The 17,577-nt window shown below is 45.2% G+C and overlaps 1 long non-coding RNA gene across 4 annotated transcripts in view; it reads right to left on the reverse strand.

The window, feature by feature from the left end:
* LOC123841923 (uncharacterized) overlaps positions 1-17,577 on the reverse strand; it is a 74,973-nt gene that overhangs the window by 44,579 nt on the left and 12,817 nt on the right. Inside the window, exon 1 of one of the 4 annotated variants that reach the window (XR_010411707.1) lies at positions 8,587-8,978. The exons of 1 other annotated variant lie outside the window; for it this stretch is intronic. This is a non-coding gene — a long non-coding RNA (uncharacterized LOC123841923). Of the gene's footprint in view, positions 1-1,468; positions 2,390-8,586; positions 8,979-17,577 lie in introns of those variants that run through there. 2 more of the 4 variants (XR_006790327.3, XR_010411706.1) reach the window with 2 other exon arrangements.

Here is a 17,577-nt window from a genome sequence, read left to right on the forward strand (position 1 = left end):
CCCAGAGAGATTGAAAGAAATAGAGCAAATAGATTGTGTTTTGAAAAAAATGATCTCTGGGGGCACCTGGGTGGCTCAGTCGGTTAAGCATCTGCCTTCGTCTCAGGTCATGATCCCAGGGTCCTGGGATCGAGCCCCACATCAGGCTCCCTGCTCTGCCTGGTGAGCCTGCTTCTCCCTCTGCCTCTGCCCCTCCCCCTGCTTGTGCGCGTGCTCTCTCTCTCTCGTAGATAAATAAAGTCTTTTTTAAAAAATTATCTCTGAATTATTTTTTGGCTGTCATTTCAAATTTCTAAGAATGCATCAAAACCCTATGACCAAATATTGAAAATTATTATTTTTTAAATCAACAGTAAGTCTAGCTGAACAACAACAACAACACATTCTTTATCTTCTTTCTTACCTTTCAAGCTCTAATTTCGGCCTTTAAAATCTAAATATTCTGTCCCATCTGTTTCCTCTTAAGAAAGCCTCGAAACTTGAGCATACTAAAAATTGTATCTTTACAAAATTCTTTTCATCAGTCTTTCTTTATCTTAATTTTTATCCACATTGTGACTCCCTCCACTCTCCTCAATGGGCCTTCCTGCTTCAGGTTTTGATTAGGACCTGCCTTGCCTTCTGCTTCAGATTTCATTCTTTCGTGTGTGTTGGTCTCCATTTGATCTTTCACACCCATCATCTACATAGATTTCCGTCTTTCTTCCTTTGCTGTCAATATTTTCCTGTTGATTTGTCTCCTGTTCTGTGCAGTAACTCAGCTCTCTGATTTGCCCTGCCTACACTCCACTTAACTACCTCTCCATATTTTTCATTATCTCCTACCGCCTAGACTCCGTGGAGGGGGGTGGGGGGTCCCCCAAGGGGGGGCTGCCCCGAGCGCAGTCCTGCTTCTCTGTCTTCCTTTGTTCATGCAGCTCTCTGAACGCCTTCTCTAATCAGGCATGGTTTTATGTAAAACGGGAGTGTGTGTGTGTGCGCGCGCGTGTGTGTGCGCATTTATGTACGGGTGCATATGTATATACGTACAGCGTATACATGTATGCACGTACACATATAGCACTGACACGTTTTGAACACACAAAAAAAGAAAGGCCATGGCAGAAGGAATTTTCTCTCCAAGACCGGGAAAACGGAGCCTGCCTGGAAACAGTCCTCCACTGTCCTCTCCGGCCCCATCTGTTTTTTTAGGAGCTCATTCGGTTGATGAAGCGCTTTGAAAAGCAAGGCTAGCCCACCTCAATCGGCTTACCTGAGGTTGCCCGCCTTCCAGCACCGACTCCCCCCCCCGCCCTGCACACATCGCCTTCGGGGCTGGCGCTCAGTGCCTGTCCTTCTCCCCCCACCCCCGCCCCCTGGCCACTCCCAGGGCTTCCTGTCATTTCACCTAATCTCTGGTTCACAGAACCCTTCAGCGATAATCCTCTTTTATTTTCCTGAACTTCTGAACTCCTCGGGAGTCTTTTACCTCCGGTCTTTGGCAATCGGCCTTGGATTCCTTTATCTGCCCTTGGCCCGGCTGAAACTTCTGCCCACAGAGAGTAAGAACGACCAGTTTTCACGGATTCTCGCTTCTGACCACAAGGGCTAGCCACGCTGCATTTTTCTTTTCCCCTTTTTTCTCCTTCCTTTTCAGCTGACCAGACTTTTCCTATTTGCGTGTGTGTATACTCCCGATCCAGGGTTCTTTTTTTCCCCTCTTTGCTTTCCTCTGCACTGTGGTCTCCGTGATGTGAGCCAGCCGGGGGTGGCGGTGGGTGGGGAGACCCCTACCCCAGCCTCTTCTAGTCTGACCCGGGGCAACCGGCCCCATCTCAGAGATGGTATCTCACCACCTGGCCGAAGGACCTCCTGAAGCCTGCACAGCCAGACTGGTCCGCTTCGGGCTCTCCAGTAACAGGCTCACCTCGCTCTGCTCTCAGACGTGGAAGGATGTTTCCACCATCCCCCTGCCGGGTGGGGCTGTCCGGTCCTCGGTCCACAGCCCGGGTTTGGCTCCTACTTCCCTTGGCTGGCATTGCAATGGCTTGTGAATCACACTAAACCAGCAACGTTTTGTAACCACGTTATTTCTCATTTAAGACTTAAAAGCAGTTTGTTTCTTGTCCTGCCTGGTGTGGCACAATGAAAAATTGAATCAGAGGCTCCCCTTGTGATCCCTAAATATTTCTTTAAAATTTTCTTATTTGAGTGGAGTTGACACGATGTTACATTCGTTTCGGGTGAACAACATAGTGATTCATCTTCTCCATACGATACCCAAATATTTTTTTTTTAAAGATGTGTCATGTATTGTCTTTCTCCAGAGGCTTAATAACACACTTATTCTAGGAAACTAAATTTTACCAACATGTCTTTGGGGATTACAGTCAAGAGACTTTGTAATCTACATTCTCTAAACAAAATTCCTGCCTTGGAATATTTTTCCGATGAGAAACATCCTTTCTAGATGACTGGGTGGTCAATTCTTTTCAAATCAGCCAACAGTTCCCTTTTACCTTTGGTGAGCGTCCTTTTTTCTTATGCAAAATGAAAGAAACCAACAACATTATCACTTTGTACCTCTGACAATTTTCAGCAAACTTCTCAGGAAACACGTTTTCAATTCTTCTTCCAAGCCCCACCTTACCATCTGACTATTTCTACTCCATTTTCCATTCTGAGTCTGACTACAACTCCTTAGAAGAAAGCTGTTCTCTGCTAATTCCTGTTAACATGTCCTCAGCCAATCAGCCAACAGGTATTTACTAAACCGTTCTAACAGACAGCCATCACAAAAATAGCTTTGGCAAATTCCTACAATGCTGAGGCATGGAATCAAGCTGTGAGGAGGCACCCTCACCTCCAGTGGCAAAAGGCAGAGAACCCCTCAGGGTCATCCACACATGTTGTAGGGTGCATGGTATGAGGGAAAAAACACTCTTAAGTTCTATTGACAAGGGCCTGCAAATTAAACTAACAAAGGACATACTAACAGGAGAAAAGGCACACAATGTTTATTAATATTCACAGAAAGAAGTGAAACTCAAAGGGGTAGTTAGACTTGGGGGCTTAGATACCATTTCATTTTTTATTTATTTATTTTTAAAGATTTTATTTGTTTATTTGACAGAAAGAGCAAGAGAGCACAAGCAGGGGGAGCAGCAGTGGGAGAGGGAGAAGCAGGCTCCCCGCTGAGCAGGGAGCCCGATGCAATGTGGGGCTCGATCCCAGCACCCTGGGATCATGACTAGAGCCGAAGGCAGACAATTAACTGACTGAGCCACCCAGGTGCCCCATTATATACCATTTTAACAAAGAAAAGGGGTTTGGGCTTCAAGGGATGAAAAATTATAGGGAAGTGACTAGGATATATATGGGGGAACAAATGGAAGGTAAGAGTTATTTTAGTAACATCTGTTTACGCAGACTCATCTCAGTGCTGATTCTGTCTCCAGTGATAAGTTGCTCTGCTTTTCCTGGTACAAGAGAGGACACTGTCACAAAAGGAAATTGATGCCCTGCCTCTAGGCAGATAAGGGGAGGCCAGAGAACTCTTCCTGCATCTGTTGATCCTCAATTGCCTTCAGCTCAAAATAATCCTTGCGCCAAGGTAGCATTTTTTTTGGAGTGGCACATCCTGACCTTCAATGGCATCACCAGAATGTGCAACCAATGCTGACAATTTCTATGATACCTCACAGTGGGAAGTGGTTTTTTTTTAATTGAAGTATAATTAACATGTAATATTAAATTAGTTTCAAGTGTACAACCTAGTGGCCCAACAATTAAACACATGATAAAATGCTCACCACAATAGTATGCCGACCATCCGCATGGTTAGTATCAAAAAGACAAGAAATAGGGCGCCTGGGTGGCTCAGATGGTTAAGCGTCTGCCTTTGGCTCAGGTCATGATCCCAGAGTCCTGGGATCAAGCCCCGCATCGGGCTCCCTGCTCCTTGGGAGCCTGCTTCTCCCTCTGCCTCTCTCTCTCTCTCTCTCTGTCTGTCATGAATAAATAAATAAAATCTTTAAAAAAAAAAAAAGACAAGAAATAACAAGTGTCGGAGAGGATGTCGAGACAAGGGAGCCCTTGTGCACTGTTGGTGAGAATGTAAACTGGTGCAGCCACCATGATGAGCAACAGTAGGAAATTTCCTCAAAAAATGAAAGATAGCTCGGGCACCTAGCTGGCTCAGTCGGTAGCGCATGGGACTCTTGATCTTGGGCTTGTGAATTCAAGCCCCACATTGGGGGTAGAGTTTACTAAATAAATAAATAAATAAATAAATAAATAAATAAATAAAGGGAGCATTAAGGGAATAAAATCCTAAAAATAGAAGTACCATCCTATCCAGTAATTTCATTGATGGGCGTCTACTTCAAGAAAATGAAAACACTAATTCAGAAAGATATATGCAGGGTGCCTGGGTGGCTCAGTCGGTTAAGCGTCTGCCTTCGGCTCAGGTCATGATCCCAGGGTCCTGGGATCGAGTCCTGCATCAGGCTCCTTGCTCAGTGGGGAGCCTGCTTCTCCCTCTCCCTCTGCTCCTCCTGTTCATGCTCTCTCTCTCTCTCTCTGACAAATAAATAAAATCTTAAAAAAAAGAAACGAAAAGAAAGGAAGATATATGCACTCCTTGGTTTACTATGGCATTATTTACAATAGCCAAGACATGGAAGCAACCCAAGTGTCCATCAAGAAATGAATGGATAAAGAAGATGTGGTATATATATATATATATACATACATATATATATATATATATATATATATATATATACATACATATATATATATAATGGAGTATCACTCAGCCATAAAAAAGAACAAAATCTTGCCATTTGCAACAACATGGATGGACCTACAGGGTATCATCCTCCATGAAATAAGCCAAAGAAAGACAAATAGCCTTTGATTTCACTTATAAGTGGGAAGCGCTTTTTGATTATCATTCGCATTTTTCGGTTGAGTAAACTATGGCTTTGAAAGGTTCATCCTTTTCCTTCTCTGATCCCACCTCCCAAGGACTCAACTTGACCACCTCGTGCAGTTCTAAATCGCAACTTTCTTCCCTACCCACTTTATTCATGTGGTAGCCACTGCTTTAAAAAAATCGGCTCTGCTCCTTCCCTTCTTAGTGAGGGCCCCTTGGTTTCTCCCACTATATCTGAGAAAGAATAAAAGACACTGAAGAAGAGGGGCACCCGGGTGGCTCAGTCAGTTAAGCATCTGCCTTCAGCTCAGGTCATGATCTCAGGGTCCTGGGATCGAGTCCCGGGTTGGGCTCCCCGCTCAGCAGGGAGCCTGCTTCTCCCTCTCCCTCTGCCCCTCCCCCCTCTTATGCTCTCTCTCATTCTCTCTCTCTCAAATAAATAAATAAACTCTTTAAAAAAAAGGAATCAAATCCATTCAGAGGCTTTAATCATAGTTATCTATTTTCTTCTGCCAATAATCCCTGATAGTGCCCAGATGTCATGATGTTATTCGAGTGGAATTAAACTGGAATGGCTCACATTATCTGATTAATTAGAGCCGGCTTTGACTACAGTGACTAAGAGGTCCAATCCAGTTAGTGCAACATTCTGCCCGGCGGGCTGTGGTTACATAACACGGCAAAGGGCTGGGAGAGACCGTTGGTCTATCTGCTTCCGGATAGTAAGGAATTAATTTTGCTTAAAAAATATTAGCTGGGCAACTCAACAGAATATTATTCAGCCAAGAAAAGGAATGGAGAACTGATATATCCTACCACATGGATGAACCTCAAAACATTATACCAAGTGAAGAGAAAAGGTCACATACTGTATAACCATTTATAGGAAATGTTCAGAATAGGGGACTCCGCAGAGAGGTCTGGCAGATGGGGCGGGCGGCGGGGGGTGGGGGGGGGGGACGGGGAGTGGGGAGTGACTGCTTAATGGGTGTGGAGTTTCTTTTCAAGGTGGTGAAAATGTTTTGGAATTAGACAGAGGTAGTGTTTGTACAACACTGAGAATGTACTGCATGCCACTGAATTGTTTACTTTAAAATGGTTAGCTTTGTTACATGAATTTTACTTGCATTAAAATACACAGAGAGGGGCACCTGGCTGGCTGAGTCAGTGGAGCATGCGACTCTTGATCTCAGTCATGAGTGTGAGCCCCACACTGGGTGTAGAGATTACTTAAAATCTTTAGGGGTGCCTGGGTGGCTCAGTTGTTAAGCGTCTGCCTTCGGCTCAGGTCATGATCCCAGGGTCCTGGAATCGAGCCCCACATCGGGCTCCCTGCTCTGTGGGGAGCCTGCTTCTCCCTCTCCCACTCCCCCCTGCTTGTGTTCCCTCTCTCACTGTGTCTCTCTCTGTCGAATAAATTAATACAATCTTTAAAATAAAATAAAATAAAATAAAATAAAATAAAATCTTTAAAAAAAATACATCGAGAGACACAGACAGATCCAGAGAGAGGGAGCAAGAACGAATCTCCAGGTTCCATGGATCACATTTGGCCGGCAATCCATGAGTCCAAAGTTAGGGGTCTACACCCATACACCATTATTGATGAGGGGTGTGAGGGGGGAGAGCATACATCCCAGCCAGGGTCATACAATCGAGCTTAGAACCCTGGCTTCCCCATTTCAGGGCTGGTCCCCTTTTCACTATGTTAACCAAGGGAATAATTGTTTCGGTCCCGGAGGTCATGGCTTCGGTAACCACTTACTGAGTGCCTGGTACCCACCGGGCCCTGCCACCCTGATCACCGTGTTCGCTCAAGATTGCCGTTAGCTTACCCAGCTCTTGTCTCCCCAGCACAGACCTATCACATTGGTCCCCTGGGAACGACCTGTTCTAATTGTGATCTGTAATGTTTGTGTTAGTTCTCTAATAGGTGCAAGTGGCTTAAATTTTGAAAGTGTTGCCATCTGACTTAAAAGCGTTCTGTGTGTGTGTTTATTTTTTTAAATTATGGAGTCTGTTTATTTTTAATAGTGGGGAGCATTTTATTTTTTTTTAAGATTTTATTTATCGGGCGCCTGGGTGGCTCAGTTGGTTAAGCGACTGCCTTTGGCTCAGGTCATGATCCTGAAGTCCCAGGATCGAGTCCTGCATCGGGCTCCCTGCTCGGCAGGGAGTCTGCTTCTCCATCTGACCCTCCTCCCTCTCATGCTCTCTGTCTCTCATTCTCTCTCTCAGATAAATAAAATCTTAAAAAATAAATAAATAAATAAAAGATTTTATTTATTTATTTGACAGAGAGAGCGAGCATACAAGCAGGGGGAGCAGCAGAGGGAGAGGGAGAAACAGGCTTCCCGCTGAGCAGGGTGCTCAATGCGGGGCTCGATCCCAGGACCCCGGGATCACAATCTGAGCTGAAGGCAGCCGCTTAGCTGCCTGAGCTACCCAGGTGCCCCTGTGTGTGTGTGTTTAAAATAATCAGGAGACTGTTAAGAGTAAACACATATTTGGGGCACCTGGGCGGCTCAGTCTGTTAAGCATCTGCCTTTGGCTCCTGGGATGGAGCCCCACGTCCGACTTCCTGCTCAGCGGGGAGTTAACTTCTCCCTCTGCCCCTACCCCCCTTGTGCGTGTGCGCTCTCCCTCTCAAATAAATAAATAAATGCAGTGCAGTACTATAAATTTTCTCTGCCTTGTGATTTTCCTAATGTCTACTTTTCTCTAGCTTATTTATTGTAAGAATACAGTCTATAATACATACAAGATACAAAATATGTGTTGATTGACCGTTTATGATATCAGTAAGGCTTCCGATCAACAGGAGGCTGTTAGTAGTTAAGTTTCCAGCGAGTCGGGCGCCTGGGTGGCTCAGCCGTTAAGCGTCTGCCTTCGGCTCAGGTCATGATCCCAGGGTCCTGGGATCGAGTCCCGCATCAGGCTCCCTGCTCCTTGGGAGCCTGCTTCTCCCTCTGCCTCTCTCTGTCTCTCGTGAATAAATAAATAAATAAATCTTAAAAAAAAAAAAGTTTCCAGCGAGTCAAAAGTGATATGCAGGGCGCCTGGGTGGCTCAGATGGTTAAGTGTCTGCCTTCGGCTCAGGTCATGATCTCAGGGTCCTGGGATCAAGCCCCGCATCGGGCTCCCTGCTCGGCGGGAAGCCTGCTTCTCCCTCTCCCACTCCCCCTGCTTGTGTTCCCTCTCCAGCTGTGTCTCTCTCTGTCAAATAAATAAATAAATAATTTTTTAAAACAAATAAATAAATAAAATCAGTACACTGAAGGAGGTGTTGTAGCTTAAAAATATCCTAAACACAGGCAACCAAATAAAATACGGATAATTCAGGCTACCTCAAAATTAAAAACGTTTGTGCTTCAAAGGCTGGCGTCAAGAAAGGGAAAAGATAATTCACGGAATGGGAAAAAGTATTTGCAAATCTTTAGTATCCAGAATACACAAATAACTCTTAACCACTCAACAGTGAGCAGACAAATAACCCAACTGAGAAATGAGCAACAGATTTGAAGAGACATTTTTCCCAAGAAGATATGCAATGAAATAAACACAGAAAGACATTCAACATCATCAATTACTATGGAAATGCAAATGACAACCAGGAGATACGACTTCCCAACCCATGAGGACGCCCATAACCCAAAGACAGACCATACCCAGTGTTTGCGAGGACCTGGAGAAACTGGCGCTCTCCTGCGTTGTTGGCGAAAATGGAGCATCTCTTTCTTTGGAGAATAGTTCCTCAAAAAGTTCAACATGGCGTTAACATATGACCTAGAAATTCCACCCCGAAGTATATAACCAAGAGAAATGAAAACATGTCCACACAGCAACCTGTACAAAAAGAAATGTTCACAGCAGCAAGAAGAGTGACAGCTAATGGGTACAGAGTTTCTTTCTGGGGTGATGAAAATATTCTGGAACTACGTAGGGGTGATGATGGTAAGTAAGATCTTGGAATATACTGCAAAAGCACGTTAGGGGGCCTGGATGGCTCAGTAGGTTGGGCGTCTGCCTTCAGCTCTGGTCATGATCCCAGGGTCCTGGGATCGAGTCCCACATTGGGCTCCCTGCTCATGCAGAGTCTGCTTCTCCCTCTACCCTTCTCCCCTGCTCATGATCTCTCACTCTCTCTCTCTCAAATAAATAAAATCTTTCAAAGAAATATTTTTTAAAAATGAAATAAAAATTAAAAAGCACTTTAAAGAATTGAATTTTATGATCCGTGTATTTTATCTAAAACAAAACAAAACAAAAACCAAAAAACACCTAAGCTATAAATGACTTTTATCAGCTCCTGAGAGCAACCTGAACTGGGAGGAGGGAGTCACAGGAGCCCCGGACAGGAGCATGGGGGCACCTTGCCCTAACCCACTCTCCCTCTTCCTCTGTGGGTCATTTTTCCCTGCCCACCTTTCTGCTCCCACCGTAGAAGGAAAGTCACTTCACCCACAGGAGGGAAAGTAACGCAAAACCAACACTCTTGGCTATAAAAGTTGTTTTAGACACCAAAAAACAGACAAGTGACTTTCAAAAAGTGCAATCAACAAAATATGTACTTATTTTTCTCAACAGCTAAGGAAGGGAAAGGATAATGAGAAATCCTGGCTTCAGGAAGTGCTCACTTGCCAAAAAAATTATCGAAAGCATGTGGTCCCAACTCAGTTGCCTGGATCTACGCACGAGTCACAAGATGACAGAGTTAAGCTGTGCATGTTTACGTAGGCTCCTCTGAGCCGGGCAGATGTTTGCTGGTTTCCAAGAGGGGCAATCCGATAGCAGGTTTAGTTTCGTGGCACTGCCTGCCGGAGAAAGTAACTGGGGAAGGGAGCGCTTAAGGAGCATCCTCCGGAGATCTGCTGGCTTGGATCGGGTGTCCGAACCCGGGCAGAATAATTATACACCTTCTTTCATAACAAAAGGAGATACCCGTTCAGTAACCCTAGAGGAGGATTTGGCTCTTAAATTGTTAACAGACCGTGGAACAAGCAAAGTACTTGAGAGGGAAAAGCAAATAGCCTTTGGATGAGTTTCGAGGTAGGTGGGACATTCTCCGCAAAGACTCAGTGTCTAATTCCACTGCCATCTTCCTCCTACACAACCATATCCAGAGCCCTCGCAGAAAGGTTTAGAGAAGGTCTTCTGACTTAGGATCACGGTTCCTGGTGCAATCATGCAGCACTGATAAAGAACCACCCTGATTAATATGGTGGATCATACAACGTTTTTACAGAGTCATGAGTGGGGAGGACGAATCAGAGCAGGTCAGGAGGGGACCGAATACTTCAGGTTTGTCACTTTTTCTGTCTGGGGGAACCTGGCCCAAAGATGAGACAAAGGGAGGGGGGGAGTCGGGAGGGGGAGTGAAGAGAATGCCAGCATGCAGACAGTGAAAAGTTTGGGAACCAGAAAATTGGGATGAGATGGGAAGTTAAACTTATCTGTTGCCAAAGAGTTGGAGAAGTAGTTGTTGTTACTATACATGATTTGCAGATTAAAACAAACAAAAAAATCGCCCAATACTTCATAGCCTCAACCTGTAGACACCCAGAAGCACCTAACGTAAGATGAAACTAGAAGCCAGAGCAGCAAATAAACACAAGGCTACACCACCTCCTGGCCTCTACCACAAGCGCCCCACCTGATCTCTGCCTGCGGGATTAGGAGAAATGCAGCTACAAGGAAGAGTTTTTCATCTTAATTTAAGTCATTGTCATTTAACACGTTTCCTGGACAGGCTCTCTTCTAAGCTGTTGGCCTTTAAATTAACCTAAATGCGCCTTTGATTCTTTTCCATTATTTTCCCTGTACCTTCTTGGTGATGTTTCAGGTTTTCCTTGGGATTCCCTCTAGGCATGGGTCCTCTGAGCCCGGGTTGTCCAATACAGTAGCCACTGGCCACGTGTTGGCCACCGAGCCCTTGAGACTGGGACGTGGCTAATCCAAAGTGAGATGTGCTCGAGGTGTAAAATACACACCCCATGTAAAAGACTAAGAGGCTTCGGTTTTTTAAAATATTGCTTACACATTGAAATGATACTATTTTGAGTATACTGGGTTCAATAAAATATATTATTAAAATTAATTTCATCTGTTTCTTTTTACTTTTTTATGTTTTACTTTTTTAAAGATTTATTTATTTATTTAGTGAGATCAGGAGCGGGGATGGGGGTGCTGGGAGAGGGGCAGAGACGGGGAGAGGGAGAATCTCAAGCCGACTCCGTGCTGAGCATGGAGCCAGATGCAGAGCTCGATCCCACAACCCCGAGATCATGACGTGAACGGAAATCAAGAGTTGGACGTTCAACCGACTGAGCCATCCAGGCGCCCCCCTCCCCCACTTTTAACTTTTTTAATGTGGCTTGCTAGAAAATTTAAAACTGCACCTGCGGCTCATATTCTATTTCTGTGGGACAGAGCTACTCTGAGCTTCCCGTACACTAAAGCGCATTATGAATCTGTAAGAGAATGTAGCAGGCAGGGAGTCCACAAACACATACACGAGCACATGACCATTTTTCACATAACATCTTATTATAGCTATATGTTTATTCTCCATGCTTTTCCACTTTTTCATACCTGTAGGTGGAAGTTTGGTGAGGTGTTTATTTTAGTTCAGTTACATCTGCACACCGGAGATCCACCAGGCATCTTCCTGGAACTTTACATTTTATATGTCTACTGTGAATTACATGCCAGTTTCCATTTGCAGAAATGAGAACAAGGCACAGCACCCCCACATCACTGAATGTTTGAAGATGTCTGGCTATTAGTTAATTCCTACCTTTCCCAGGATATAGAGAAAAGAATACAAGCACAGAACTGGTGGGCAGTTCCTCCTTTCCAGGGCCAGAGCTGACTCCGGCAAGGAGGATCCTGACACAGAACATTAGGTTGTGCTGCCTCCTACTGGCCACAATGAGACACTGCACAAGACCCACAGGTAGGAAAACTGTTAATTCAGTGCTTCGGTAATAGATTCTTTCTAAAGGGGGGGCGGAAATCTCTTTTAAATATATCTGCAGTCCCCAGATTGAAAAACACCATTCTAAATCATGCAAATGAAGAAGTTCAAACAGCAACCACGCCTTAAATTCTAAGAGGTGCCTTCAGTTTCCGGGGAAACTGTGCAAGGCACAGACATTATCTTTGTACTGGGGATTATGTACTTCCCACAGTAAGTCTTGCAGTAATGATGTCCTTTTGCTATGGCATCTCTGTGCTTAAAACAAAACAAAACAAAACAAAAAACACAACGCCCTGTCCTTCGCTCTGTTTATAGCTCCATACTCTCACCCTGGCTTCTGTGAAACTGAACTTACTTCTCTTCTTTGCCCCATATACCTTTCTGCCCGACACCCAAACCCCCAAAATAGGGGAGGAGGTCTGTGCCTGGTCTCAGCATCTCCTTATTGACAGCATCCAGTATTATCTTCTCCCCAATCTCTGCCCACCTCCACCCCTGCACCTCTTCCCAAGCTGACTCAGTCTGTCTGTCCTGCCGGCAACCACCGCCCTGTTCTTAGCTCTGCTGCCTTGCTTATAGGTGTCTCTGTCGCCCTCTAGACCTCCAGAAATTTGAGGACAGAGCATGTTTTAGGTATTTTTTAATAATACACGTATTTGTATCACTTGAATTTGAAAATATGCTCAGCATTATTAAAGGCTTCAACTTGACTAAGATGTTTGAATAAAAGGCTTTATGACCTAATAAGACATATGCATAAACTGGAATATCAGATGGAATGTAAGAGATAAATGGCAGGTTACAGAGGCTGATAAAACCCTCTACAAGGCGAACACAAAGGAAGAAGCAATTGCCTCCAGCTAGAGAAGGAGGAAAAGGCATTTGAGACTGATCTGAAATGATAAGCTATGTCTGTGGGGATGGGGTGGGGGATGGGGATGGAGTTGTCATAACGGAAATTCTTCCAGACGGAAGAAATACAAATAAAATAAAATAAAATACAAGCCTCAGAGACAGGAAAGCGCGAGTATCTTCTATGAGCAAGTACTGCTGTTTTCCAGAGCCTAAGGTGCTTTCAGGCGAGAGACAAGGGCAGATGGGGTCAGGTTCCTGAGGGACTTAAAAGCCAAGCTAAGGAGGAGAGAGGGATATTTTGACCAAACAGGGGCTGGGAGTGAGGGCTAGGGGTGGGGGGAGTGTCTGTGGGCTGTGGAGCACAGACCCCCGCGCCGTACCCAGGTATGTAGCAATATTCCACTTTTCCATGGGAGCTGCAGCACTTCTGGGAAATTTCTGGATGGACACTTCCCCGCCTCAGATAGGGCGTTGAAAGCAGGCAGCAATCTCTTCATTACAGAAGAGCAGCAAGGGTTCCCCAAGTTTGCCCCAGCACCACAATCACGGGGAGGGCTCATCACAACACAGACTGCTGGGCCCCAACCTGGAAGCACCCGAGTTAACAGGTCTGGGGGCGGCCCCCAAATTTGCATTTCCAATAACTCCCCAGGCGAGACCAGCCTTTGCAAACTATTGTCCAAGAACATCTCTAGGAGGGAAATGGTAAGTGTAGAGCCGAAACCAAGAGTCTGCCGATGCTCACTTGACTGGGCCACCAGGCACCCCCCTTTTTGATGGAAATTTAAATTATTTCCAATTTTTGGCTCTTACAAATACCCTTGTGTACGTCTCTTTGTGCATTCACCCACCTACTGGAGGAATTAATGAGTCCGAAGATATATGCACCTTTCAACTTTACTACAGTAGAGCGTGCAATTGCTCTCCAAAATGGCTTTACTAATTTCTGTTCCTGCCATCAGCATCAGCAGCCCCAATGCCCCCACATTCCTGACCACATGTGGTCATGCTAATTTTTGCTAATCTAGTGGCCATAAAATGCTCCTTGTTTTAATTTGCATTCTGCTGATTACTGAGGAAATTGAATGTCTTCTCATGTATTAGCAACTCTGACTTCCTCTTCTGTGAATTCCCCATTCAGATTTTTATCATTTCTTTTCCATTGGATTTTCTTTCCTTATTGATTTGTATGAGCTCTTTACATATTCTAGAAAGTGTTCCTTTGTTGATTACAAGTTACAAATGTCTACTCCTAGTCCTTTAATTTGGTTTAAGAATTTTTTTATTATACAGAAGTTTTAAGTATTAATATAGCCAAACTTACCGATATTTTTCTTTCTGATATGTGCTTTTTGTCTTGTTTAAGAAATCCTTCTCGGGGTGTCTGGCTGGCTCAGTCGGTAGGGCATGCAACTCTTGATCTCTGACTTGTGAGTTCGAGTCCCACACTGGGTATAGAGATTACTTAGAAATAAAATTAAAAAAAAAAAAGGAAAGAAATCCTTCTTGCTCAGAGGACATAAACACTGATACTTCCTTTTATAAGTGTAAAGATTTACTTTTCCTCAATAAACCTTATAATTTCTTTTTAATTTAAAGATTTTATTTATTTATTTGACAGAGAGTGACACAGCGAGAGAGGGAACACAAGCAGGGGGAGTGGGAGTGAGAAAACAGAATCCCCTGCTGAGCAGGGAGCCCGATGTGGGGCTCGATCCTAGGACCCTGGGATCATGACCTGAGCCGAAGGCAGACACCCATTCACTGAGCCACCCAGGTGCCCCAATAAACCTTATAATTAACTTGCAACTTGCACAATTATAATGCACTGATTTTTATGTATGGATGTGAAAACCATTAATTTGTGAAATACATACATTTCAGTTATACCACTCCCGCTCACAATTTTTGTCATTTTTAATTTTTTAGGTCAAAGCTCAAGCAATGGAAGACACACTGGCCTCTACGCTCTTGACTTCTGCAGGCCTCTGGTAGTCACCTTCCACATTTGAAGAGCGAGGACAAGAGTATCTGGCACTGTGTGATGAGCCATAGGAACTGGGCTTGCTTTGTGGGACATACAAGCACCTGGGACATCTCCAGGAATTTCAGAGAGGGAGGCACTCGCTACACAAGGCAGGGCTTCCTTCAGCAGCTGAGTGGAGTCTCAGCATCTTGACATTGAGTGAGAAACAATGGGGCTCTAGGTTTTCAGGCATTCCCTGTGCTGTGCTTCCAGATGAAAGTGGGGAGATGTGTTAGAGGGTTGGGACAAGAGCATGGAAGCAGTTAGAGACTTAGCTCGTGCAGCTCTCACAAAACACCACAGATAGGGGGCTGAAACAGCGAACATTCGCTCTCGGTTCTGGAGGCTGGGAAGTCCAACATTAAGATGCCACCCGATTCGTGTCTGGTGAAGCCGCCCTTTCCCACTTGTAGATGTCACTTGTCAAGTGTCGACATTTGCTGTGTCTTCGCAGGGCAGAGTAAGAGGGCACTAATCCCATCATGGGGCCCCACCCTCATGACCTCATCTCAGCCACACTGAGGCCCTCCCAAAGGCCCCACTCCCCACTACCAGTACCGGAGGGTGAACCTTGGAAGGTAACAAAGATCCAGTCCCTAGCCAGAGACCACTGCAAGTTGTTCAGGCAAGTGTAACATGAATTTACGAAGAATCAGGGGAGAAGGATGAAAGTGAATGGATTTGAGTGATATTCAGAGAAGTAGGCTCACCTGGAAGCCAGACTGAGCAGAGAAAATCACCACCAGCAAACCATCAGGGGTGTGCCTCCCCCTCAAATGAATCACAGAGTCCCCAGGCCAAAAAGTTTCTCAGTGCGCATCCAGTACAACCACTCATGTGCTACATCCGCTTGCCAAGCATCAAAATGGAATGCCTCGAAGGACAGAGGATTGGCTCTGTGCAGAGAAATTCGAGCTGAGGGCCAAACCTGAACAACGGCCAAAACCAGACGTGGACCCTGTGTTCCAGATGTGGGTACTCTGAAGGGAGTTCAAATAAAAACAACTTTCGACCCTGCCTTTATTTATCATGTCTGTCTAATTTCGAGTCTGGAGGCCCCAAGGCCATGTCCACTCCTGAGCGTAGGCCCAGCACAGCGCCAACACAGAGTGCCAGGTAAGGACAGTCACCGTTGGGTAGGAGGAACTCGATTTGTAAGTATTTTCCCCAAGTGACCTCTGGCCAGAGCAGATAATTAAGGAAGATGGTGCATGTGGCGGGGGAAAGGGTAAAGTCTGTCATGGATTGAGCGTTGGGAATAAAGACTGGGAATGAATAGCTTGCTCCTTTGCTTGGCGAACAGTGACTTCTAGTTAACTTAGGACTTAGCTCTGGGGCCAATTTTAATTCAACCAATTCTGAGAACAGGAGATAGACAGGAAGCCTGAGACGTGCATCCACATACACGTAGCTTCTCCACTTAACTCTTCTACCTCTCTCCCCTCCTCTCCTGTCCCCGCCAAATACGCAGGAAAATCTGGCTTCTAACAACCACCATTCATTACAGTATAACCATGAGTGGAGGACAGAAGAGAGCCAGTTACCTGTGATGCAGAAAAATGGGAAGAGATGTGCCCAAACCCAGGTCATCAAGACTCTTCTCTTCCTACGCTGCAGAATCCCTGCAGTACAGGAGGCTGGGGGTGACAGAAATGGTTGGGATAGGCTACCTGATAAGAAGGCAGGAGCAGCGGTTTTTTTTCTCCTTAAGTAATCTCTACACCCAACATGGGGCTCGAACTCAAAACCCTGAGATCAAGAGTCGCACGCTCCACCAACTGAGCTGGCCAGGTGCCCCCAGAGCAGCTTTTCTTAAAAGAGAGAATTGAAGAGAATTGAATGTTTGAGTGAAGAACTGGGTAAATAATCAAGAGGCGGTGGCTATCAGGGTCTCCGGATTTAGGGGGGGGTGGTCTGTGCATTTTTGGACATTAGATGCAAAACTTGACTCATTTTAATCGGCGGAGACAGGAAGGGAGAGGGATGGAACATGCAATAAAAGAAAATAACCGCCCCCCCCAACGTTATCTTTCATGCATGGGAAAGACAAAGGGAAAACTTAATAATTTTGTAGCATTAGATACTCTCTGGATGCAAACAATGACATCTTCACTTTACAGTACCAAAGTAATCACCTTTGGGCTCAAGAGAAACAGGATTTGCTGGGGAAAATACCATGGCATGGTGGGATCTTACGGAATGTGGCTACATTTTGGGAGGTGCAGAGCCAGAATTTTGGAAACTGCCTCATTGTTAATTGCATTTGAGTGGCGAGCACCCCCCTGACCGACCACACTGGGGATCGTGTTTCTGTCCATCTTCATCAGATAGATGTCCCCTTGTGTTAGTGCGTACACAGAGTCAGAATCCTTCATCCTGCCACCAATCTGCCACCTCAGATGGTTCAATGAGCCTTCCTGAGCCCAACCACAGAGCCACGCACAATGCGGGGGAGGGCGTCGTGGGGAGGAGGTCTCAGAGGGAGCCCCCAGCTCGGTGGGGAGGGGGGTGTCACTCAGGAGACCCTGGGGGAGGCTTTGTGTGGGGGGGGATTTCTTAACTGGGATTGACTCTATTTAAAGTGTCCTTCATTTAGAAATAATCAAGTCACTGTTTCTGAAACCAAACACAGAAGTGCCAATGCCATGACTTAAATTTCTCGTGACCTTTTATGTCTTGCCAAAAAACCTATGGTTTTTACTGCAGATTGTAAAAGACCACTGATGAAAGTGAATGATGATTACTGAAATTACCGTAGCATTAATGAATTAATGGAAAAATAGTGTACTCCCTATATTT

The sequence above is a fragment of the Mirounga angustirostris genome, unplaced genomic scaffold (genome assembly GCF_029215605.1).
Source record: "Mirounga angustirostris isolate CCGP_5_RB_7025 unplaced genomic scaffold, mMirAng1.0.hap1 SCAF_5, whole genome shotgun sequence".
Classification (NCBI taxonomy): domain Eukaryota; kingdom Metazoa; phylum Chordata; class Mammalia; order Carnivora; family Phocidae; genus Mirounga; species Mirounga angustirostris.